Genomic DNA, 27,866 nt, shown 5'->3' on the forward strand with positions numbered 1-27,866 from the left:
GCACCTCATCTGTTCCCTGCAGCAGCTCTGTCTGGCACAAGTTCTGCCATCAGTAGGGCACCAGGCTTTCTTCAGGATTTTCTCAACAGGTTTCCACAGACACTATGTGCTTGGCCCAGCATGTGATAAGGTTGCCAGCAATGCAAACACACGTTCTGCACAGTGCTTTAATAATTTGCAAAAGAAAGGATTAATGCCAAATCTCCTGATCTGACTCCTAGAAGCAGTTTTATCCCAGGGTAGAAAATGGATGTTTCTCCACACAGATCTTCTGTGAAGGCAACTGTGCTGAATATCCCAAGCTGTGATTACTTGAGGCTCTAGCTAGCAGTTATTTGTGTCTATTTTCCCTCTATAGCAGGAAAGTAAGGGCTATTTAGTTTAGCTGGATACTCCTCTGCTCAGTTAGACTTTAGACTCCCTCCTAACCCTGTTCCCCGTCCGTCTCTGAGCTTGCTTTCTATTCCAACAGCTTGGGCATCACAGAGCATTCCAGTGCTTGGAGGTCGAATGTGAAGGGCCATACCTCCCTACACATTACACCTCCTGTCTCAGAGGGGCGTCAATAATTTTATTTTTCTTTAATTTGAAAAGCATTTAACTAATTGTATCATTACTTTTGTTTATATGACATTTGAAGCATCCCATTATTAATGTTGTCCAACACTTCAGTATAACAGTGTGCTTCTATTTGCTTGTTTCTCTGCCAAATTTCCGTGTTCTCACATAGAATGCTTTCCTCTGGCTGATTACCTTTTTTTCAAAATCAGCCCAAATCTCATTTTTTGGAACAAAGCTGAGAATAAGGTATGTTATTTCCCATATTAAAAAGTTATTTTCTGATACCTTTTTAGTATGCAATGTCTTTCTATCTCAGAGCAGAGAGTGGAATTTGACTGGCGTGGTAGCCTTAGTATTAATGCACACCTTTTGCCATTTAAAGGAAAATTGTCTATTTTAGCTCCCAATTTCAGAAAAAAATAAATGTCTTTGTTCTATATTAAGGATATCCATTCAAAATTAACATTTTAGTGCTTGATTTGGCAGCCTTATTAATAATGTTTTCAGCATATTATTTATATATGTGCTATTTTATTGAAATACTTTAAAACTTTATTTTCCAAATCACCTTTTACGCCCTACTGAGTAGCTTATTTAGCATATTAAAATTCACAGACATATGCACACAAAAAAATTGCTCTAAATATAGCATTGATTAACAGTAAACTTTTAAATGAAAAGTCTATAGGCTGGAATAGCACAAATAATTATTACAATCAACTTGAAGAGATTTTTTAATATAGTTCGTAAAATAGGAACAGTGGTACTGTGTGTTGTTTCCTGTATTGAAAGCAACTATTATTTGCCCCTTCTACCACATTGCTGTTTGAATGAGACATTAAAAATAGTGCCTCTCATTTGCCAGGCTCTGAAGCTACCCAGCTGGGAGGGCAGAGAAAGGAAGTGTTCAGGGTGTTCACAAAGAAAACGTGCCAGATCCTGCTACCGGTCCTACCGGTGTAAGTCTAGAGTAAATCTACTCGCTGTATTCATGGGTATTCTGGAACAGTATAAAACAATGTGATTTGATCCATTGGGTAATAACAAGACACAGAAGAAAGAAAGAGAAAAAATGAAATTAAAAGAAGATAGTCTCTACCAGAGTGATCACTGGTGTCTGGGCTGTTAGGGCAGAAAGAAGTATCAGCCTTTCAAGTCTTGCTGGCGGCACATGTTTCACTTTAGCAAAATGAACAAAGTACTGTTTTCTCTAAGCAGGTTTGACCATTCCTGCATTCAGTCACACCAACCCCACAGATCACATCTCACAGGTGTTTTTACAGCAGAAGTACAGGGGCGGTCAGATACCTGCAATGTCCCCAGTCCCCCGCCACTGGCCGACCAGTACCAGCAGAGAAACCAGCCCCCAGTAGTTCCATATAAGACCATGCATTTTTCCACTTCTCCTTTCACCTCACCTTTTGGGTGCCTCCATGCTATGCCCTTGTGGTATGGTCCCGCACTACCTTAGCTGCACATACTTTAGAGCTGTTGATGCTGCCAATGTGGTGCATAACAAGCTGACTGCATACAAAAATGTGGATTTATATCACAACTATTTGCTTTTTTTGTGCTAAGTCTCATCTGTGTGTGCAAAGGAGCTAATAAAATCAGAGGGGAGGTTCTGGGATGTTCATCATGTACAGTATTATGCTTTGTTTCAGTATGAAACAGCTGTATAGGGATTATAAATATGTGATTTGCCAAAAATATTTTAAATATTTGAAAAAGGATTTGGTGGCATTTTCCTTATAAAAATAACCAATTCCTCCTGTGTTGACTAATGTGATGTACATAAAGGGTTTTGGCAGCCATACAGAATGAGGTGTTTCAGCTGTTGTTCATATAGATGGATCATTCTAGAGATGTACAGATGTGATGCACATTAAAAATGTAGCACTACAAGCTTTTGTAACATTCATAGATGTTTTAGGAGGTGAAGAGAAAAACCTTGACATTCATCTGGCATTGTACTGTTTTCTTTGGGGGAAGAATTGTGTTCATAAAGTCAGGAGCAAAACCTCAGGACAAGTCCTGTGCTAAACACCACAGCTGGGAGTCCTAGGGAACCTGAGGAAGCGGCAGAGTCCCGCACAGATGCTGCCATGCAGGAGAAGCATGCGGTTAACGAAGCCGCTGAGCAGTGATGGCCAGGGCTCCACATTGGGCTCCTACTTCATATCGCACTTCAGGATGCACAAGGGGTCCTTCATGCCCCTGGTTGCCAAACCATACTGGAGGTATTGGCTGAAACCAGATTCCTCTGTGCCTCCCACATCTCCGCTGAGCAGAAGTGTATGACCTCCACGAGACGGGGCCATCCAGACCTGCGGGGAAGGGGAACACATTTGCCTCTGAGGATGCAGTCTGCAGAAGCAGCAGAATGCTGAAGCCTGGAGCACATTTACTGTGCCAGCTGCAGGGCAAGAGCCACTCTCTACTAGGTTGCTGACGGGATTTGTAAGGAATTGCAGAAAGTCTGGCAGTAGATCTGACCTGACTGCTTGATGTGCAGGAAAATGGACTCGCACACAGCGAGCCTCACACATATAACACTTCTCCATGTGAAAATGAATCCTCTGGGACTGCCCATTCTGCTACCCGTACGCTGCAGATCTGGACTTGTTGGATTCAATGTACACAAGCTGGAAAACTCACCTGCTCGTGTACTGAAAGTCTGATGCATCCAGAACTTAAGCAGGCTTACAGCGCACATGCTTTGCATTGCATGCAGCCATTTTCTGTCTAGGATTTCAGAGAAAAAAATGTAGGAGCCCTAAGCCACTTTGCCATATAATCAGAGGGACCATAGCTCTGTTCACCTAGCAGTCCCTTTGAGGTTCAGGGCTCACACAGCCCTGTGTGCACTGCTGTGTGCTGGTGATATGTTCAATGTTGCACCAGGACAAAAACAGAGGCCTTACTAGAAAAAATGTATAAACTCAAAGACAAACAAAGGCATGACCTACTAGAAACCTAGAAATAATTGATTCTTGCTCTTTAATAATTAAAAACTTCCATTGGAGCATCCAGGCAAATGAGGGATACTATTTGGGAGTATTTTATGTTAAAGCTTAAAATACAGAAAATAAGATTTATTTTGAGGGGAAAGATGTGGAATCCCAGGGAATGTGAATCACAGGGAAGTCATAGGACTATATAAGGAGAGGATCCCAGTAGGTGGATCTTGCATTGGCTCATTTTTAATTTTATGAAATAGAATCCTGAATAGTAAAATTCTACAAATCATTTCCTTTTTAAAATTATCTTGACTGAAAAGAGACATGAACCTTCAGATTTTCAATACATATGTGAATCAACACATAGCTGTGGATGTCCTGCTGGTTTAGAGCTTTTTGGTACACTGTAGTTTGAGCAGGAAAGGAAAGGTTGCATTGTGAAAATGAAACAGCTTGCATATTGAAGATAGCTGGCTTTGATTTATTACATAAAAGAGAGAACCGAGGTCAGCATACACACAGCTTTGTGCTGTAACCCACACACAGTCTTTCCTCAAGTTGGGAGAGTAATGGATATGCATAATGCAAAGCTGCTACTGCAAAATGTTCTATGTTTTCAGCTCTCATGGGTACACAAGCCCCAAGCTGAGGGTGCTGATCATCCTTAAAGATGTACTTGGAACTGAGCCTGAAAGCACTAATACTGCAACTTGCTCCAGGCATCACTTTAGAGATAGGCAAGTCATACATTCACTTTATTGTGTCTAGAATATACTGATATCGGAGCAATAAAACTCTGCCCCAAACTATTGCAGGTCTAGCTTATGTGTGGTTTCAGGTGTTAACCGAATACCAGAAAAGAGTGACTTGCAGGTTTTCATTCTGAAATGCCAAATGCCCTCTCAAATTGAAGAAAAACTTAGGCAAGTATGCAAAGGCAAGCAAACAGATCTAGATGCTTTGCTTTGTAATGGCATAAATACAAAACTTTACGTGTTGAGCACCATATTTATCCCCACTGAAGGGAGCAGGTAATTAAAGAACACCCCCTACCCCTAAACTGCACAAATATATAAACAGCTCTGTGATTTTAAGATGTAAACATACAGGCATAAGTAATTTGCATGTATCAGTATTTTGCTAGTAAACATATGCACTAGTTTTTACACCTGACCACAAGCTGTTATTTTTAATTTAAACTCACACTAAATAGGGCAAGCTTTTTTACTTCCCTAGCTTCATTTCTCAATGCAGGCATCTTCCATTTAGGGCGTATAAATACCTTGTCTGTATTGACTCCATAGGCAAATGGAAAGAAACATGTATTTTAATGAAAATGAGGAAGTTCATAAGGCTGATGCTTCTAGGGCTTAGCAAGCAATTATACTTACTCTATAAATACTAGCTGTTACATAGGCCTCCAGTTATGCTGACTGACACTAACACAGCAAAAGTGTCGGGTCAAATGCAATTAGACTGGAAGTAATGTTGGAGTAAAACTCAAATCTGTAACAGGACAAGAAGCTGACAGCAAAAGCCCATTTTCTCCCTCTCCATTGAGGTCACGGATGGTACAACAGAACACACTTACTGCATTACGTCTCTCCATCACAGTAGCTAAGAGGAAAAACAAATCAAAAATGTATTTCTTATTTAACATCCAGCAACAGCTCAGGTCTCAGCCTCCATTCAAACACTAATGCTCACATGAAGCTGTTAGTCAATTACAAGACTGTTTTTCGTTTCTGTTCCCTTTTTTTTCCCCGAGAGCAAAATTCCTTATGACATTTTGTGTGAACCCCCCATAAAATTGTGCCACAAAACAGAGAAGAGGAAAATAAAATCCTTATTATTTTAACATCTCAGTGTTGGCTGTAAGCAGTTGGTACATTTTTAAATCAGTGGTTGTACCCTTGAATCCTCATCACTGAGAGGTGAGAACTAACATGTACCTTGAAAAATCCTTACTGAAACCCTCTGGAATACAAACCGAGCTGTATTTACATGCATTCTCTGAAGGAAGGATTTAACAAGGCTTGAAAGGGTGGGATTTGCTTGCTATTTCTTAAGTAATGAACAAGCAAAAGATCTGAAATAGCCAACTGATATTTAGTTAAAATAACCTTTGTGAATGGATGTTTATTTCAAAGAGATATTTAATTTCACTTTATAACTATGTTAAGCAGAATAACCACTCTTTCATACTGCATTTGTTCACATATTGTGTGTCAGCAAAAAAACACCCCTACTGATTACTCAACCAGGATTATTTCTGACAGGTACTAATACTTGAGGTTTATTCCCAGCATTTATTTACTTGGCATCTAGTTAAATATATCTTCACTTTTTTTCTAAACTGAGAAGTGCTGAACACTTGCAGATAGTACTGAAGGAACCTGCAGTCCTTTAATGATTTTAAACAAAGCAAAAATGAAGGGTTGGTGAAAATTTGGCAGTGCTCAGCAATGGTGGTGGTGTTTTACAGAGATGTTTAGAGTTGCCATTACTTTTTGCTATTAGGTTTCACATAGCAGAGGAAAAATGTAAACATGAAATCATTGTCATCTGGCCTTCATACCAAATGTGAAGGTCTGTGCATTCGTACTCCAGCAGCTTCCATGCTCAGGTTTGTGATCCTGGTGGTGTTACTGGCATTTCCCAGTGGGGCTGTAAGGGCTATAGAAGCAGAAAGTGGGGTCTTACTCAGTTGAAAGTGAGATAGACATTTGGGTCCAGAACTCACACTCTAATCTCTCTAGTGTTTTAAAAATGTATTGTATAAAGCAGAGTGTTCTTGCACAAAGGGGAAAGCAGACAGCTCAGCCAGAAAACACTTCCTAGACCACAGCAGCAAAACAGACAGAGAAATGCCTCCATGGCCACTGGGAAGGAGGCAGGGAAACCAGAAACAAGACGGCTGACACCTTGCTTCCTTCAAGGAAATTGCAAAGCCTTTGTCCTCCAGAAGGCAAAAGCCACGATCCGCTGTCCCCAGCCAGACCGAATGCACTGGGTCAGTTGCCTGGTGGTCGCTGCAGTGGGGGGACAGACCCTACATCCTCCTTCCCGGGAAGGACACCAGGCTTCCTGCCCAGGCATTCCCCTTCCTGGAGCCAAAGAAGACTAAACAATCCTACTTTGTAACAGTGCACAGAAATATTCAAACAGATGGGAAGCTGAACTTACTTAGCATTTCCCATAGAGCAAATCCGCATTGTAGACCCCACAGTAGCACCACCAAGAAACAGTGATCCAGAAGTAACAAACTGTGGTTTCATGCAGATTTGGGCCCTGCCATGGATCCTGTGAGCTCCAGCTGAAGCTCCATTCACGACAGAGGGTATCAGAAAATATCTATCATCTCCTACGCGACTTTTCTGGTACCTAATAGTGCACAAACTGATACTACAGCCTTTATTTCAGCTGGGGTATTTACAGAGGCTTTTATAAGCTTTCCCTTCTCTGGCTTAGCTCCTGTTTCCATAAAATTTATGGGAACTCAGATAGCTCAGCCCTCATTTAACTTAGCTTAAAACTGGCCAACGGATTCAGAATTAGATGGAAAGACAAACCTAGTGGCACACAAGCACAGTGTGATCACACAAACCTTGTTTGTAATGGAAGCTGGGCCAAAAAATAGATTGGTCCAGTTCAGACGATGGAAGCTATTAGGAATTGATTATTAAATGGCTGCTTAACTTATGGTCTGAGTTCAGGGTAGAGTTTGGGGGGGGGGTTAATTGATTGATTCAAAATCATATTTCCACACTGTAAACTTTTTAATTGCTTTGAAGTTTAATCCTAACTCTAAACTTCTAGAGTTTGTTGAGCTTTTTGGGGACATACCTACAAAAAGCGGACAGTATTTTTTCCTTTTGATTACTAATATGTTTGTAACTTCTAATTATTATGGGTCTTAAGCTACCTGAATATAAAAATAGCTATTTTGCTATTTGCTGGTACAAAAAAGTTCTTATTATTTAGGAAAAGCATATTATCCCAGACTGAGTGCTTTTAAATTAATAATTCTCTATGAAAATCAAAGACCCAAGGAGCTTTTGTATTGGCTTTGTGTCAAGAAACTCTTAAATTTATTTAAACTTTATGGGTGCACATTTTATGGAAATAAACACATTACTTGAATATTGCTTCCAAGCTTCATGGAAAATAGTTTCAGCTAGACACACCTGTGAAGATTAAGGTGTATCATTAAGTTGCAATGAAACTACTGGCTCGGGATACCAGCTACACTAACATAACTCCATCAAAGTGTTTGCACTATGTTGGTATAAAACTGGCTCAGCAACAAGATGAATCACTCTCAGTGCTTTTATCTCTATCACGCTGACTTGCTTTACTAATCGGTTCCTCTCTTGAACATTCAGAGGCATTTTCATTTTGCTATATTTCCTTTTCTGTCTTACACCGCTTTCTATTAACCACCTGTAAGAGATTTGCTGCAAGATGACCTAAGGCTTTGTTCAAATTGAACTATTGCTTTGTTTGCTGTAGAGAATATTAAATTAAATCAACCTCTAAGACAAAATGAACGTTTGGCATAAAACTTGCTCTGAAAGGTTAATGAATCTCAGAAATCCTCCAAAGTGAAGGAAAGAGGTTATACCTAACCAATATAAAACTCATGAAGCAAACACTGCATTTCTAGTATAATCCCTCTGATTTCAGTGAAGTTACACTGGGGATAAATTTGACCTGCATGAGTCAAACCCATCCTTCTTTTCAGGAGAGGTACAACATCCAGCAAGGAAAGAATCACCTCTCACCTGCCAGCAGCTTAATGGGAAACTCCAAGTCAACATATGAGCATAAAACCACATGGCTTATTTCTGTTATGATACCTCTTTTATTAGCTCCAACAGATTTCCCAGGCATTAGAGGAAGCTAAGAAGTATGCAAATAAAACTAAAACTTACTGCAAGGAAGGTTCTTGATGACCTAAAATAATCCAGTATTTAAGGGAAAAAAATTGTGAATGCATTATATTTTTTGATATCTTGCAAATTTTTGTGAGTGTGGTTACCAGTGAATTATTAACCAGAGGATGAGACCAGTTCTCAGAGGAGAGAGCAGCAGTCTGAAGAAAAATAACAGCATAGGACAGAAATGTGAATGTACCATTCAATCTTTTAGAAAGGAAAGGAAAATAACTTTGGGTTCCATCTTATTTAATTGGGTTCCATCTTATTTCATTTTTAAAGATTCAACAGCCGAGACATTCAGAATCAGTAAGACTGTGAGGCAATTTATAGGAAATCTGACGGTTTTGGTGTCACTGTAGTGAACCTGAATCTTCATTCTTAGAAAACATAAATGGGGTAACTTTAATGACCTTTTCCATAACAAGCTGATCCTCAAAGTTGGAAAAGCCGATATCTCCTTCAGGAAAAGCATCTAAAAGGATTAAGCTCCCATTTTAGATAGCTCATCTGAAAGTCTACGAAGAGGTTACATCCTGGCCAGTGCATCCTCAAAGCCATTGACTTTCCAAACTAATGTCTCATACTTTCATGAAGTTACATTAGATTTATACCAGAATAAATATTACAAAACAAATGTAACCTAACAGACAGCTCAATCACTTACTGAACTTTGTCCTGCCTGTGGTGCGAGCTGAGGCCCCACTCTACACCTGAGCACTGCACTGCAGTACAAGTTGTTCATTTCCTAAAACTTTCAAGAGCATGAAACACTCTCTGTGCACAGACCCAAGCAGTGACAAAGCCAGCACCCTCTGGAGAGGCAAATGCCGGGGTGGGAGGGTGCTACAGGAGAATACCACTGCACCATTGTCTTGCTTGTTTACTCCTCTCTAGGTATCTCCCATGAAGACAGGAACCTGCATCAACTGTTATGGTCTCTCTGTTCAACCCATTTTTTTTGCATTTTAATGGAAGAAAAGCACCCAAGTCTTCTCAGCTCATTTAAAAAAGTGGTTAATAGCAATGGTGATACGGGGTTGGGGATACCCGCAGCTGGGCCACTGCTAAGGAGGTGGGAGAAGAAGGGTTAGAAACAGTGCTAGATCCAAGACTGGTATTTAAAATACACTGATACATGTCATTAAGGATATCTTTTGAATATATATCTAAGAATACATCTAAGATATCTAAGAATACATCTGTCATTAAGGATATCTTTTAGGTCAAGTCTTATATCCCTATGCCAGGACAGGTTTACATGATATTCTTCAAAGTTTCTTCATTAGTACTTTTGGTTAGTGTAGTTTTAATGGATCCAGTGTGAAGGGGATTTCCATGGCTGTCTGGTGGAGTCTGATGCAGCCTAGCAAACACTCCCACGTTGCAGCTAGGGTATCGCGTTTCGTGCTCTTTATGCCTCTCGGTGTCGGGTGGTTGTGTGGGGAGGAGGAATCAGCAGCCAGTGGAGGTCAGCTTCTTATGGAGAGGTTCTGAACATTATTTAGTCCCTAAAAGATAAAGCAGAGAAGCACTTTCTGAATATTGAATGGCAAGAGAATCCATGTGGGAGTAGGATCTGTAATACAGAGCTGAGGATAAAGAATATAAAATTAGATTAGTGTGGAGTTAGTCCATTAAGCTGTAATTTAAACTATCTAAATGGACAGGTCCCCACCCCCCCATCTCTTTACCATCCCTTATTATCAGCTCAGAAATAAAATACATTAGTTGGTAGCCTGTGTTTTACTATCCTGAACAGGAAGCGAAAAAAATGGAGTAAAATTATGAGTAAATGTTTCTTATCACGTTATTTGTATTCTGCCTTTTGCAGAGTATATTTTAATGGAAGAGGGAATATTACACCACCAGAGGCAGAAATTCAGTGCATGGTTCACTGCAGATTACAGTGACTGGAAAAGAAAAACAAAATCAGTAAACATTTTGCTTTTTGTTCATACAATATTGCTATAGCAGCAATGACTGGTGGGAAATTTTCCCATTAACCCTTTATATGTGTAAACATTTTGAAAGCGTCCTGAAAATTATAGTTAACTTGCAGAGCACAATATTTCTGCAAGCTTTTTTGTACTTGAATAACTCAAATACATCTTCTTTAACAGATTTCTACTAACACATGTTTAATTATCAAAGAGGAATATACATCTAATACAGACACAAACAACAAAAAAAATCAGAAATAATACCTCCCCTCTGCAAATCACATAACCTAAAGGAAAATAGCTCTGCTTCCTCCTCACCACAACTCAGTTATGTGATATGTGTACATGAAAGAAGCAAAACAGCAGTGTTACTTCATACAGTTTTGAATGCCATAGACATGAGCAAGATGATTCCAGCTGAGTTAGAAACTGTATTCCCACATTTCTGGATTTGCCCAGGTTGCTTGGGCAATGCCAGTATTGTTATTGCAAGTTGGAATCTTTCTTTTCAATTGTAGTAAAAGCACAAGCTCATTTTCTCAGACTGGCATTACTTCTGATTTTTTTATTTAAAGAAAGCAAAAACCCCGTGAATAAATCTCTAGCTAAATTAAGGTGTTTATTTGTTTCATCTCATTAAAACTTTGTAAGACTAATGGTTAACACTCTTTTCTTGCTTTTGTGTTAGGAACTAAGAATAAATTCCTGCTTACAGTTACAGCAGGGGTGGAGATCAAAGCATATTTAAAACCAGGTGGAAACCAGGAGGAGCAAAGGGAGCTAAGGTCTGTTCTGCAGCTTATAGCACTGGCCTTTGCTAGGAGTCCTTCAGGTCTCATTGCTTCAGGGAATTCCCTGGCAGCGTACCTGCGTAAATAATTGTGCTGCTTCTTTCACTTCATGAGAGAGGTCACCTGAGAAATCCTGTAGTTTCCCATTAGGATCAATCCTTCTTTTGTGTTATCATCCTCAGTTAGGGTTGCTGGCTGGTGTAAGCAGTTACATTTCCTGCTGTCCAGGCCCCCTTCCCATCTTTGCAGCTACAAAGAATGCACAATAAACACAGCAAGCATTGGATGAATAGATAATACTTCCATATTGAAGCTAAACATACATAAATTAGTTTGGTCCTTCTCTTTTCCCTTTTTAATTTTTTTTTTCCATTTCAGTTTATTGAGCTGCATGTGTTTTGCTGTTAATATGAGGTTTTATTGGACTTGAGATTTGTGCTTAGTAACTACATGGTAATCCCTTTGCTGCAGGAGCAAAGAGCTCGTGCAAAGACTGCAAGAAGAAAGGTGAAATTTTCACGCTGTGCCATTTTTAAAATTTGTTATCTCATGTCTTTTAAATGGCTGTCTAGGGCTGGTCATTGTAAAGCTGCTATTACTAATCAATGCAAAGAGCAGGTCCTGGTCATTCATTGTGTCACTATTTAAAAAGGAGGAAAAGATGAACTACTGACATCTTCATAACAAGTTACACCAAGCTGGAAATTGGAGGAAAATTATTCAGGCTGTGTTCTGGATGTGAGAGATTTAACCTAAGCCCAGGTTCTCCTGAACACAGATTTGTTAAATCAGATATCTCATAACTAAAAATTCTTTGACAAAGATAAAAGAGAAAGTCTATTCGTGCCATCAGTGTAGACCAGAATATCAAAACACTTTCAGATATGCAGGATAACCAAGATAAGTAACTTCCCACCCTTTCTTTCACTCTTCTCCAGCTATCATACTCCAGATACTGTAAAGGAGAAGTGAGTTAATTTAACTCATAAAATCCTGGGCATACGGACAGAGAAAAGAAGTACTCTATCAGGAAGTAAGAACAACCACAACTCTACCTTTTGCAGCCAAAGCAAGTGTCATCAAACAGAAAAATTAGTGTTGTGTTTTGGTTTTTTTCCTGAAGAAGTGGTGGATCTGTTATTTCTATCTGTGTTAAAGTATTTATGTAGCCTACCTGAGTATTTTGGCATCTTGCAAATATTTACAAATAGAAATAGTAATAATACCTTCACAAAGATAGAAATAATAATAATAATAATTAATACATTTATTACTCCATCTGACTCAGCTTACCCTGTTAGTGAATAGGTTTTCAAGACCAACAAGAATGGTCTTCCTTGGATTTCTCATACCAAACCCCAGGCAAGTGACCCGCTACATCCAACCACATCCCTCTTGTGTCTTTACCTCTTTATTTTGGAAACTCATTGCCAGCAATCCCGCCTCATGAATATACACAAGCTGGCCCAAACTAGCTACTTCTTATCTTGCCCTTCCACCCAAGATTCAGAACTTGCTGAACCTGTCTAGGTTAGAGTGAAACAGGTAAGAAAAGTATCTGTGATTTATATTATCTGGCTGTGTATTTTCAAAGTGTGAAAGAAACAAATATTCTATTTTCACTGCCTTCTGAATGATTTCTAATATTGCTTGCAGGCTTCCATTTTATTACAAGTTGTACATGATTTGCTACATTTCCAGGAAAGTGTACAAACTGTAATAAAAACCAGTATCATAGAGAAAAACAATAGTTAAAAGGTCTAATAAGAAAAGAAACAGACTTGGAACAGATCAGTGTTGTCAATCTATCTTGAGGTAATTCTCTCTTAAAGGAAATGCAGCTGCTTGAGTTAACTGGCAAACTGCTGAGATTTTGGTAGCGTAATTCAAGCCAAAAATTATCTATGCTGGTTAAGATCTTCACTGCCAATGAAAATAGGATTATGCTTTGGATCGACAATCCAAAATAAAAACACCAAACTAGCTGCCAGTGTGTTTGGATCAGGCAAACGTTCCCTCTCAGCCCTTTCTTTCTTACGTCATCTCAGAAAAGCAATTTTGGTTTCAGTTTTGCACTAGGCAACTTCTTCGCTGTTGTTCACCACAGTTTTCTGTTTCCTTAGAAAAAGTGTAATCCCCTGAGATAAACAGGACTTTGCGACACCCTGTTTCCTGAATACAAACCTTGCAACATGCAGGAATTTTTAACAGTGACCTCTGGATCGGTAACATATTCAAAAATAAAGACATGGTGAGAATTAAGCATGACCCCATAGATGCATAAACACAACTTTCTTTATTCAAGAGTTATTCTGTGGGCTTCAGAAGGATATTAACGTGAAAAGGTTACTCGTGTGCCTAAGTGTCTGTAGCTGAGCCAGAGCTCCAGATAGTGTAAAGATGTGCAGGTCTAATAATAGGAATGGAGCTTCACCAGTCTATACTGCAATTATACTGAAAGTCTAAACTGAGAGGCCAAATTTTGTCATTAATATTAGCCTGGAACGAATTACTGTCCAATCTAGAATTGAATATATGAAAGTATTCAAACATTGTTTCTTCTTTTCGAATCAGCCAATTTTTCAATATCCAGGGTGAGCTGAATCCTGAAAGGCTCCTGGGACTTTGGATTTCCAAATAGATTCAAGCGACTCACACAAAATTTCTACTCAAAGTCGCTGTCTTTCTAAGGCCCTTTGACATTCAGGCATTTGTTTTAAACGTATTTGTACAAAGTAGAATGATAGACTAAGAGATACTTTTAAAGACAAGAATGACTTTCCTGTGGCCAGTATTTTAAAATAAACTATTATCATAGAATCATAGAATGGTTTGGGTTGGAAGGGACCTTAAAGATCATCTAGTTCCAACCCCCCTGCCATGGGCAGGGACGCCTTCCACTAGACCAGGTTGCTCAAAGCCCCATCCAACTTGGCCTTGAACATTTCCAGGGAGGGGGCATCCACACCCTCTCTGGGCAACCTGTTCCAGTGCCTCACCACCCTCATAGCAAAGAATTTCTTCCTAATAGCCAATCTAAATCTACCCTCTTTCAGTTTAAAACCATTATCCCTTGTCGTATCACTATACTCCCTGATAAAGAGTCCCTCCCCATCTTTCCTGTAGGCCCCTTTTAAGTACTGGAAGGCCACTATAAGGTCTCCCCAGAGCCTTCTCTTCTCCAGGCTGAACAACCCCAACTCTCTCAGCCTGTTCTCATAGGGGAGGTGCTCCAGCCCTCTGATCATCTTCGTGGCCCTCCTCTGGACCCACTTGAGCAGGTCTATGTCTTTCTTATGCTGGGGACCCCAGAGCTGAATGCAGTACTCCCGGTGGGGTCTCATGAGAGCGGAGCAGAAGGAGAGAATCACCTCCCTCAACCTGCTAGCCACACTTCTTTTGATGCAGCCCAGGGTACGATCAGCTTTCTGGGCTGCAAATGCACATTGCTGATTCATATTCAGTTTTTCATCCACTAATACCCCCAAGTCCTTCTCCGCCGGGCTGCTCTCAATCTACTCTTCGCCCAGCTTGTGTTTGTGCTTGGGATTGCCCCGACCCAGGTGCAGGACCTTGCACTTGGCCTTGTTGAACTTCATGAGCTTTGCAGGGGCCCACCTCTCAAGCCTGTCAAGGTTCCTCTGGATGGCATCCCTTCCCTCCAGCGTGTCGACTGTACCACACAGCTTGGTGTCGTTGGCAAACTTGCTGAGGGTGCACTCAATCCCACTGTCCATGTTGCCAACAAAGATGTTAAACAGCGCTGGTCCCAATACCCGCCCCCTGAGGAACACCACTCATCACTGCTCTCCACTCGGACATCGAGCTGTTGACCACAACTCTTTGAGTGCGACCAGCCAGCCAATTCCTTATCCACCAAGTGCTCCATCCGTCAAATCCATGTCTCTCCAATTTAGAGACAAGGATGTCGTACAAGACAGTGTCAAATGCTTTGCACAAGTCCAGACAGATGACACCGGTTGCTCTTCCCTAATTCACCAAAGCTGTAACCCCATCGTAGAAGGCCACCAAATTTGTCAGGCACGATCTGCCCTTAGTGAAGCCATGTTGGCTGTCACCAGTCACTTCCTTATTTTCCATGTGCCCTAGCATAGTTTCCAGGAGGATCTGCTCCATGATCTTGCAGGGTACAGAGGTGAGACTGACTGGCCTGTAGTTCCCCGGGTCTTCCTTTTTTCCCTTTTTAAAAATGGGAGTTATATTTCCCCATTTTCCAGTCAGTGGGAACTTCACCGGACTGCCATGACTTCTCAGATATGATGGATAGTGGATTAGCCACTTCATCCGCCAGTTGCCTCAGGACCTGTGGATGCATCTCATCAGGTCCCATGGACCTGTGCACCTTCAGGTTCCTTAGATGGTCTCAAACCGGATCTTCTCCTACCATGGGTGGTTCTTCATTCTCCCAGTCCCTGCTGTTGCCTTCTGCAACTTGGGCGGTGCGGCTGGAGCACTTGCCGGTGAAGACTGAGGCTAAAAAGTCGTTGAGTACCTCAGCCTTCTCCATATCCCAGGTAACCAGGTCTCCCGTTTCCTTCTGGAGAGGGCCCACATTTTCCCTAGTCTTCCTTTTATCACTGACATATCTATAGAAGCTTCTCTTGTTGCCCTTAACATCCCTGGCTAGATTTAATTCTATCAGGGCTTTGGCTTTCCTAACCTGATCCCTGGCTGCTCGGACAATTTCTCTATATTCCTGCGAGGCTACCTGTCCTTGCTTCCACCCTCTGTAAGCTTCCTTTTTGTGTTTCAGTTTGTCCCAGGAGCTCCTTGTTCATCCATGCAGGCCTTCTGGCGTTTTTGCCTGACTTCCTCTTTGTTGGGATGCATCGCTCCTGAGCTAGGAGGATATGTATCCTTGAATATTCACCAGCTTTCTTGGGTCCCTCATTCTTCAAGGGCTTTATCCCATGGTACTCTACCAAGCAGATCCCTGAAGAGGGCAAAGTCTGCTCTCCTGAAGTCCAGGGTAGTGGGCTTGCTGTGTGCCCTCCTCGCTGCCCGAAGGATCTTGAACTCCACCGTTTCATGGTCACTGCAGCCAAGGCTGCCCTTGAGCTTCACATTCCCCACCAGCCCCTCCTTGTTGGTGAGAACAAGGTCCAGCATAGCACCTCTCCTTGTTGGCTCCTCCATCACTTGGAGAAGGAAGTTGTCATTAATGCATTCCAGGAACCTCATGGATTGCTTATGCCCTGCTGTATTGTCCCTCCAACAGATATCGAGGTGGTTGAAATTCCCCATGAGGACCAGGGCTTCTGAACGTATCATAGTAGCAGCACAAAGAATCTCAGAATTATCTTCATCGAATCCAAATGCCTGCAGTGCAACAGATCAACATGACTAAATAGACCCATAGCTTGGACTGATGAACTAACCCAAATATCTTCAACTGACAATGAACAGTCCTTAACTTTTTATTTCTAAGACTTTTCTTTGAGACTTAGCTTGATTGCATTTAACAAGATTCTTGAGTTTTTCCATGGTTTTCTGTCTCAATAGAGCACTATTTTTATTTATTAATTTATTTCTAGTTCATATATTTACACTTATTTTTACTTACTGTTTGTTAGACTGTCTTGTCTGTGTTTTAGTTTCTTTTCCCATTAATCTCCAACAGTTTGGTTCAGGTCTTCTTACAGCAATGCAACGAAGTATTCAAAGTGATGCTGTAGAACACCAAAATTCTAATTGTTTTCAATACGTAATTAAAGTAAAGCAAAAACGTATTAAAACTTTAAGATATTACAGCTTTTTTTTCCTGTATGTGATGAACCCACAATCTTTCTTTTTTGCCAGCATTCTTTTTCTGTTAACAATAAAGAAGTCAATAAGTATTCTATGGAGTTTATGATTTTAAAATCCCATATATAACTTCAAGTTTACGTGCCACATCCATTAGAAACACAGATTCATGTTCGGCAAATAGAGACAGCTCCCGTTTATCTGTGAGCAGGTAGTGACGTGCTCTGTTGATCACCCATGCTAGGGATACAAAGCCTCATGTCCAGCAGAGTGTTTAGCGATACATGAAATACATCATGAATACAGCTGTCCTGCTTCCGGGGCTGGAACAGACCCAAGAATACAACACCTACTTTCCCACAGAGCTTTGAGTAATAGATTCTGCTGATCTAAGTTTTGCCTGTGCACGATCTTAAGTTCACAATCAAGAGCATTGGAGAATAGCCTGAGTATTGCAAGCCCAGTACTGAAACAGGTATTTCTGTATCATACACAACAGACCCTGATGTACTTGTTTTATTCATTGTTTTCCATTATGCAGCACAGCTGAGCCTTCTCTTGCCCTGGACCCTATCAAGATGTAAGAAACAGTACGAACACTATGTACAGTTTGCATGATCATATTCCAGACATGGCACAGGACTGATAAGGTATAGTTTTCCCTGCTGTTTAGCACAGCAGCCAAGGACCTAATCCAAAGTCTGCTGAATCAGTGGCTGTCTTTTTGTTGACTTTAAATCAAGGCCTAATAACATAAAGCCAGAGAAATGCTTCTACCTAGCTTATACGTAAGAGGTGTGTACTCTGAATCAAAGCAGATGTTTGTAAGAGATGAATTGCCCTGATCAGTAAAAAAATCAGTAAAAAATCAGTAAGTAGATACTATTTAATGATTGCAGAGGTTGCTTTGCGAATCAACTCCTTCTGGATTAATTGGAGTGCTGTCTAAAAAGCAGTCTCATCAGTTTTGAGCTTGAATTTTATTGGTAATGGAGTGTTTATCAATAGGAAAAACTATTTGTATCATTTATCTAGTACACATACCTTACAAATGAAGCAGATTAATAGTAGTCAATTACAATGTCATTTTAAAGTAAAATTGCAAGTAATATGTTAGCCCCTAAGAGACCACCTCTAAGTTAATAACTGTGTTGAAAACATAATTACTTTATTTTATCTTTCAGCATTACCATCAATTTATCTCTCCTGAGAGAGAAACTGAAGTATCTTACAAGGAGGAGAGTAAGAGAAGTCAACAACACTTTGAGGTCAATGAGATGTGTCTTCTTTTTTTTTTCTTATGTCTTATCATTAATTTACAGTCACAAAGAAGTACACTGCACTAAAATATAAATGATCTGCAGCTGGTATTTGTTGCCCTCTTCTGCAATTTTATAGGATCTCCACCAGGAATATGCAACAATGCAATGCAGAATATTTGTCAAAGGTGCAGAGTTAGGCAACAGAAATTGGTTAATTCAGTCAGATCTCCATTGTTCTGGCTCGGGGGCTGAGTTGTCCTGAATTATGAATGAGCCTGAGTGACACAGTACCGCAGTGTCCCCTTAGGCACTCAGGACACAGACAGACCACTGGCTTCATCAGAAGTCAGCTTGGGTCCTGCTTGGTTTGGTAGGTGCAAAGTAGCATCATTAACACTTGGTGAGCCCCTTACTGGGGATGCCAGCAACACCATCCCCTCTTCTTACCAGGGATGGCCCCAGCACGGGACCCTCCTGACACCCAGAGGAGGAGAACAAGAACGGTAGCTCTGCCTGGAATTAGTCTGGGAGAAACTCTGCTGGATGTGAAACCTGTAAAGGAGAATTTCCCTTCATTCCCTTGATTTAGCAGATGCTAGTTAGCACGCTCTGCAATTGAAACATATCAATGACCACAGAGGAATAGTGCGATCTCTCAAAAGTTCACCACTCTAGACCGGCACCAGGTAGTACTGACAGCAGTATGTGAGACACAGCACTTTAGCTAACACACCTATCTGAACCATCCTTGCTGTACAGATACGGACCAGTAATCTGTGACCTACGTAACCCAACAACAGACAAGTACAAGTTGATGATACAACTCTAACATAAAAATTGGTGTTCAGTAAGAACATCAAAAGAAGCATATGGCATTAGAAGCATACGGAATGAGAAGTAGAAAAAAAGAAAAATAGAATGGAACTCTGTCTGAGAAGATTCTTGGATTTGTCTCAGCATTTTAAGACAAGTGCAAGAAGATAGAGAGTTCACACTTCCCTACGTTTGGGTAGTTAATCCATAAGTTATAAATCTTTTCTCAGGTTACTAAATGAGCTAACTTTCTTCTATTCCAGGCATAAAACCATTCATTGTTTGTTTGGTTTTTTTGTAAAGTCATGTGTTTCATGATAAGTAGGCCCTAAAGCCCGTATTTTTGAAGTTGAATTAAAGCCAGTTCAGCAAATTAATATCCTGTGATATAATTATGAGGAGAAGTTGGGCTGCTACAGACAAGCAACTTTTCATCCCTTCGTCCACCTCAGTCCCCAGCTTCCTGCATGTCAAACATCCCATACCCTGTGCGTCTAGAGATCTGTTCTGTCAGCACCAGCAAAGCAGGGATTAAGGGCTTTATCTCAGTCTCCATGGCATCCCATATATTTTGAAGAAAACCTTTTGTCATAGCAAGTGGAAACTGAGAGCCACAAAGGTACTTTGTGTATGATGTGATCTACTCTGGCATTGGGATACTTTTTTGCATTGTGCAAATCCCTTTCCCATATATAGAAGATTTGGCCTTGTAACCGACGTTAGATTTTCTAGATTAATTTGGCTTCATACTTCCTTTGGTTCCACGTGGTTGAGGCACACTCACCACTGTTGTACTGCAAGACAAGAAAATTTCCCAAATAACTCTAGTCCTGAAAAATATTCATTGTCAACAAATAGCTGAATTACCAACTCCCAAACTGGTCTGTACAGGGGCACATTCTGTTACACTTTAAACATTCCATGAAATATCATTTGAAAGCTGGACAACATGAGATGGTACAGTCTAGTTCACAAGAGAGTTTGTTACCCTACTTTTAAGGATTTCTACTCCAAGGAATGAAAGGCCTTTGAATTTTCCAATTATACTGAGATCACCTTTAGCGCAAGCTAGGTTAAGATGAAAGAAGAACAGAGAATGTATTTAGCAAATACAAATAACACAATTGAAAAGCTTTAGAAAGAGATGAGTGGAAGTGAAAATAGAAGCACACACATATCTACTGCTTAGAAAAGCTCCAAAGTTTCCTCTTACCCTGCAGTATGCAGCTGACAAGCTGTTTAGATGCTTCATGGCCTTGTCAGTCTCTTTCTGTGCAAATCCTATGTCCTTACCTTGCCTCAGAGAAGGCTAGATTTGCTGACTCCTGTTTTTATGCCCCAAACTTTTCTTTAGGGTGAGTTGAAATGCAAGTCCAGCTCCTTCTTCTGTTCTTCCAGGATTTCTTATCGATAGCTTCTAATAAGAGGTAGTTTCAAAATTCTGTCCCCAAACTATTGCTTACCTTCTTCTGCTTTGGAAATATTAATATTCCTTTGGCATGCCCAGACAAGGGCGTCTCCTGCCCCATAACTGAATGGAACGTGCTAATGACCGAGCCCTGTAAAGATAAGTACTCCATTATCATTCAAATGCCAGAGTGGAGCCTTTCACCAAAACCTTGTATTTTCATATAAATGTATAATTTGATAATTATATCTTATGCAGTTATATTACCAGAATTAACACAGGCAAATCATTACTGGGTTTCACTAGAAAGTAGATACAATGGTAACTAATTGTTTCAGAATATTAATGTTTTTTGGGGATCACTAAGTCCTAATCTTGTTATTGAGCACTAAGACACATTTGTTTTCTTCATATTACAACAAGGAGTCTCTGCATTTTCCTCCTCTCTCTTCTCTTGGGTAACCTCTGTGATTATAGCCTGTCTAGAAATTAACTATTTGTTGAGAGGAACGTGGTTCTTTGTCTCCTAACTCTGAGAATTCCCATAAAAATCTCTTCAAAATATCTTCCTTGCTACACTGGCCAATATTCCTAAATGCCTTAAATGGGACATTCAGAGGGTATCTAAATCTATGAGAGAATAAATTTGTTTACCTAACCATGAGGTCAGAGGAATATGTGCTTTATAGATAGCTGAATAGAAATGGCAGCGATTGTAGTTGTATAACGTGTATAGACTTGCAGTAAAACATAAGTGCTAAAGAAAAAAATTAAAATCAGCACCACCCAGTCAGCTGGATGATGAAAACGCAGCTTCAGCCAACAATGGATCCAACAGAGCTGCTGAAAGATAAGGTCAGGTTCATAATGAAGTCACCAGAGGATAATCTCATTTAAATTTTGGATAAGGTATTTGGGTGGATGTATGGTGAGGTCACAGGAGGAAATGTAACACAGACTTTAAGAAAATGTTGGGTTTTGAGTGATGTAATGGAGGCAATGCTGACATTGAAAACAGAATATGCAAGAGAATTAATATCAGCAGAATGTGATGGGGATTAACTGTACCACCCTATAGTGGAAGGGCTGTACCACCCTTTCTCTGTGTGTGGAAGAAATACAAATGCAGTATGACTGACCAGCCCTCTGAATAAATAATGATGAATTTTCAATGCTCTGCTTATATATTTCATGGATCTGTTTCTCTCAGGCACAACTACATAGGTAAAGAAGCATACGGGTTCAGACATGATCAAAAAAAATTAAAAAAGAACAACTACCAGTTCAGTTTTTTGCTTTTTTTTTAATGAGGTCTTTGATATTTTAAGGTGGAAATTGAATCTGAATAATTTTCCTTTTAAAAAACAATAACTATCCTCCAAGTTTGTCTTTTTCACATGTAAAATGCCAAACAAACTTCAATAGTTGCTTATTCAGCACAAAGAGTCTTAAAATCCTGCAGAAGTCCTAGTACACTTCCTGTCCCTTCTCAGTGCAGTAACATTTTTAGAAAATGAAAAAAGCATTTCCTTGTTTTTGCAAATGTTTTGTCAGGAGTGAAAATACCCCAATTAATAAGTACAACAAAGTTTTGAAAGTCACCCATTAAAAAAAATACAAGGTGCCATGGAGTGTCCCAAGGATATTAAATCTACTTAAATAATAAAGTAAACAAAAATGTAATTAGACCTAAACCTTTCAAAAACACAGGTGATTAGTCAGGTCTGTTCACACAAGTGGGCCTGTGTGAGGCTGGCCTTTGGGACACAGACTTTCAAGTTACCAAGCAATTAAAGTAAGTGCTGTGTATTGCAAATTTCATTTGGTTTCAGGGAGGGCAAAGGCCCATAGGGAACTGAGCATACTCAGGGCCCACCGGTGCTACCCACTGGAAATGCTGAAATGGCTACATAGGAGTTGGCCATGGCCAGTGAGGAGTAATAATAAGCAATTCTCTTCTGCCAAGAGTCATCATTAGCTTTTCCCTTGATATTCCTAAGGCAAGGACTAAACTCACTTTTGGAAATAATTGTTGATAAAGCACTTGGAAATGTACAGCATAGTGAAGATGCCACTAGGAAATGTTACCATTATTCTTGCTTGAAGTAGTAGTGCACAAGCATTTTCATATTGCAAACCTCTTGACAGGTACCTCTGGCATTCACCCACTTTCTGTTTCAGGCAGCTAACAGACATCCATGTTGGCAGGTGGAGGCAACATTTGAAAATGGTAAAAAAACCTACTCCTGAAACTCATTAAGAAAATTCTGGGTCTCAAGCTTACAAGATGTCAGTCACTAAACGGCCCCATCTTCTCTGTACTACTTCCCCAATGCGTTCTGCCTTCAGAGAGTAGCACTGTCAGAGGGAAGGGTAGCAGGAGGACTTAACAAGGATGTAAATCCTCTCTCCCAAGCAGCCCTTCCTCCCACATGCATTTCAATTTCAACCTTAAAGATGAAATGTTTGCATTCTACCACACTTTTGTTAACGTTAATTATTATCGTCATCAAGAATTAGCAAAACAAACCCTGTCTAGACAATTTCCCTTGATATGACCTTACAATGCATTTTTTTTAAAAAAAGAAGTGTTTGCTTCATCTGGGGAATATTTTCTTTCTAATAGTTGACATTTTACCTTTGGAAATGAATATTTTAGAAATATAGTTTGAGGTCATCTAAGGGTTGTAAAGTCTAGTGATGGTACACCTCAGTGTTTAACAGCTTTGTGCACTCTGTCTTACATTTAAAGGCACCAAAGCATGTCATCATGAGACCATAATGCACACCCTGTCATGTCTTATGGCTTAATTAGGTCACTTCATCTGCCCACTTCGTTAAGTGCAATGGTTGACATTATATTTCTACCATTTTTTCAGATGGCTTTTAAAACTCCCGAGGGAAGGTCCTTCCACTAGTTTCTTAGCAGGATTATTTCATATTCCGGTATATCTCACCATTAGAATGGTTTCTTGAGTAGTTTTCTATTTATTTAATATCAGGCAATTTAAGTATTGCTTTTCTGCATGATTGCAAGGATTTCACATCTCCTTATCACTTCCATATCTCCTATATCGTTTATATTTCTCTCTGTTTTTGGCAAATAAATACATATTTATAGCTGAAAATTAAAACTAAATGAAAAATGCTCAGTTCCTTCAGCATCTAGGATTTTATTTTAAATAAAAATTCTGGAAACTTTAAACAATATGCATGGCCAGTCTTATCACAACTGCAATCTAAACATCAGCATGGCTCACACCGCTTCTCTCACCCACAGCCTGACCTGAGAGGCACCTAAAATTAGTTGGCACTTTCCAGTTACGGGACACCTAAACAGAAGCACCTATTCTTGCTTTCTTCTTCATGGGATTTTGGCCACAATCCAAGCTTAAAAGCTCTGCAAAGACCTGCTGAGATTCACTAGGTTTGGACTGACTTTACTTAAAAATGTGGTGAGAAGAAGACACATTGTGCACAGAGCTCAGTAGCTGGAATACATGCCTAGAAATTGGGAACAACCTGGGATGCAAGCTTTCTAGAGGCTAAAGGAATTTAAATAGACATCTTCTGTGTCCCTAGAAATAACCTTTACCACCTGGATATTTGGTAGTTTCTTCACCACTCCAGTGAAAGTTGGGTAACCGTGCAAAAAGGAATGCAAGGTTTAGGAACCTAGAGGAAGAACAAGGAGGAGATACCTTAGATCCATAACCTAGTGGTAGATTAATACCGAGAATGGAGCAGAAAAGGAGTCTTGGGTTCTGATTTCAAAGCCAGGGTTTCATCCCGTGTCTCTTTCAGACAAAACACATAAGTGGTCTCCAAAGTAGTACTGAAACTTAGTATTTCCCCTGTAGTGTGTTATAGACACCAGCTCCAGGTGTAAATCTGCATTCCTTCCATTAGGAATAAGATCTACAGTGTTTTGCAGAGGAGAGAGTCCAGGTTTCTGGTTTCTGCTCCCTGGACTATTTCAGTACTCTACCCAATCCTTGTTTCAGCACAGGCTGTGATGCAGAATAGAGGAATGCAGAATATGGTTCTGTTACAGGACGTTTTTGTCTGAGTAATTCAGGTTTATAGCAGCATTTAAGAGTCTTTCTCTCACAATTGCCTTTGTCAGGGCAATCACAGAGCTGCTTGGCTTGAAAAAAGATAATATCCTATGGTTAAAAAAACTGTTTGGTGGTCAAAAACAATGAACTGCCTGGCACTTTCTTAACCTTCTTTTCACTTCATAATGTAGTGACTGGTAGTGGTAGGACTTATAAACAGTGTTATCTCTGATTTGAGGGCAGGAGTTCATCCATTCCCTAATCAGTATTTTCCATTCATTATTTTTGTTAAATATACTGTCCTCTTGTGCCTCTTTTCCATGCTTTGAGGTTTGCATATGTATGGAAATCAGTGTTCAGGTAAGAAGATCTATACCTGGAGTCTACACAAAACTCCCTAACAGGCTGACTCCTGAGCACATAGTACTGTCTGCTAAGAGCAAAACAGTCAGTTCAGCTCCACTTTGCAATGGGGTAGCGACCTTGCACATACCTCAGATCTGCTACAAATATCCATGTAGGGAGATGAAGTGGTATAATAATCATAAAGGAACCCCAGTTTTACAACACACTAACCTTCTTGTGTTGATAAAACATTATGCGGTTTAAGGCAAAGACACAGAGGTGCACTGAATTTCTGCCAGGTAGGGCAGGTGTATCCAACATATTAACTAGACAATATACACCCAAGCGTTTACAGCAAAAAGAGTAATTTGCTTGTTCATGTTCAAAAAGTCAATGCAAACTTATTTTATTCTTTAACAACTATATTCCAGAACTAAACCCTTCATTATAGGAAATAGCATGGAGAAGTGTTTTGACTGAATGAATTTTCTGAGCATGTGAATTGAACTGAATCAATTTTTGTAATTTCAAGGCCATTCACTGTGAACAGAGTCTAAGACTCCAAGGGAGCACTACAGCAACACTTTCAGACTGAATTGCTTTGAAAATGGTTAAAGGCTACTTCATTTTCTTCAGCTACATTTTGGAAAGCATGTTTTCATGGGGTAAATTTAATTTCAAGTTGAACTGCTGAATTGATTAAATGTCTTATTGTATCTTTACCATAACTTTATTGTAAATCCAAAGCTCCTAAAAAAATAAAACAGTAACTAAAAAGAAGCTACAACAACCATGGTACCTACTCCACTTTCAGAAATGTCTTCAACTCTGCAATTAATTTCCTTTAATTTTTTTTCTTTCATATTTTTAGTTTTATCAGTGACGATGTACAGCCTTTTTCCCCTCTGTTTGTTTTCTGGATGAACATGGTCCTATCAGGATAGCCAAGAAGAGCTCTTGATCTGCTTTTTTTTTCTGTAAAATTATAATGACTCCCAATAGTGGATTATTATGGGCAATTTACAGGAATGTGACATTAAGATTTACTAGGATGTTAGGAGGAGAAAAGTGGCAAGAAGATTTTTTATTCATGTAACATGGGTTTCTAAGACTTGTTCCTATAATCAGTCCTCTTAAGAATAACAGCTCTCACTGTTTTCCATGGAAGATGCTCATCAGCACTCCAGAAACAAAGGCTTCTCGCCCAGCTGTCCATACAGCACTTCTCTCCTGACAGGAAACAGGAGGCACCAGCCACGCTTGCGGCTGAATCCCTGCTGAGCATGGAGCTTTTGTGAGCGCAGAGTTGCACAGACTGCATTCACTGGTCCCACGGCCAGTCACAGTTACTTGCACATACAATTGGAGGTTAAAAATGTTTAGCTAGGACATTGCTGAAAGTGTCTTACCCGCAGCCGTGCACACAAAGGCACTTTATTGAGCAGCAGATCATCTGGAAGTTTGTTTTCACAGCTAACGGTAATGGCTTGAGGCATTTTTTACATAGGCATTACTACCGTGTGTTACAGGTGAAAATGGAGATATCTGGATTGCATAAAAAGAGTCTTATAATCTGTTTTCCATAAGGTAAGAAAGGAATAATAGATAAAGCCAGACTGATGGTTATATACTCTCTCTTATGGTAGCCATTTAGGGAGTCTCATCTTACTGTAACTTAAGGGAGAGTTTGCATCTGAACCATCATGCTCAACAGCCATCAGTTGGCTCCTGTGACTCTGTCCAGCCTTCTTTAAACTTTTTTTTTATACTTTTTACTTTCACAGCATTCTGTGGCAACAAGTTTAACAGTACTTTTACGCAGTCTTGAAAATTTTGTCTCAGACCTTTTGTCTTGTAATTTAACTTGGTTCCCTTATTTGCTCTGTTATGAGAAGCAGTAAATATCACTTCCAGTTTACAATGTTGTTTTTTGGTGTAATCTCTCCCTTTGGTAACTTTTTTCCCATACTGAAAAATATTAGTGTATTTGTATCTCCCCTTATGGAAGCCTTTGGTCCTCTCTGCCGCCCTTCCCTGTACCTCTCCTCATTCCACTGCTGATTCTCTGCAAGAGGATATCCACAGAGCCAACGTTTTGTGGCACAGGGTATGTATCAATTTTTATGAGGGTACAACACCATTTACTGTTGTGGTTTGTTTCTTTTTCCTTCCCTAGTTGTTCCTATCTTTCTGTTAGTCTCTCTGGCTGATGCTGAGCATGGAGCTGGCATTAGCACAGAGCTGTCCACAGTGACTCCTAATTAATTCTTCCAATTGGAAAAAGCCAGTCATTAAGGATACAAAATTCTGGCTTTTTCTTCCCATGCACCTAACTCCGACTGTATCAATACTGATTTTCATCTCCTGTTTTATTTCCAAGGCACCTGATAATGAAATCATCCTCCAACTTTTTGTCAGCTTTAGTTTAGTCCATCCTAAGTCTTCCTTTGAGGAAAGCCTTTACAGAAGTCTCAAAGAAGATTAATAACAGTTTGAGAGGGAAGAAATTGGCAGCCAATGACTAGGATCTAGAAGAAGAGTAAACAAGGAACATTTCTGATGTTTCAGAATACGAACTAGGAAGATACAAGCAGCGATTTCTGATTTTAAAAAGTTTCGGATCATAACATTTCATCCCAAGGCTAATTAAGGCAGTCCTTTCTGGGGAGCGTTGCAAGCAGGTTCCATAGAACAACCTTTCCCAACAAAGAAAGATTTTCACCTGCAAATTTCTAACCAATTCTTGTATGCAATATTCAGCTGCAAGAACTTCCATTGAACAATGATATTTCCTCTGAAGTCTCATACCATCAATCATCCACATCATCCACATTGTTTTGATTAAATTAGATTTACTGCACCATGTTGCCCAATTTTGCAGGGCATTTTCTGAAATATTACGCAGATAAGATATTATGAATGTATATTTTTACTGCATCTGTCCTTTAGTGCAGACATTGCAGCCTCCATGGCACCATGCAAAACAAAAGGAAGGCTACAGCTGTATTTCTGCAGAGCCCTG

The sequence above is a fragment of the Gymnogyps californianus genome, chromosome 3 (assembly GCF_018139145.2).
Source record: "Gymnogyps californianus isolate 813 chromosome 3, ASM1813914v2, whole genome shotgun sequence".
Taxonomy (NCBI): domain Eukaryota; kingdom Metazoa; phylum Chordata; class Aves; order Accipitriformes; family Cathartidae; genus Gymnogyps; species Gymnogyps californianus.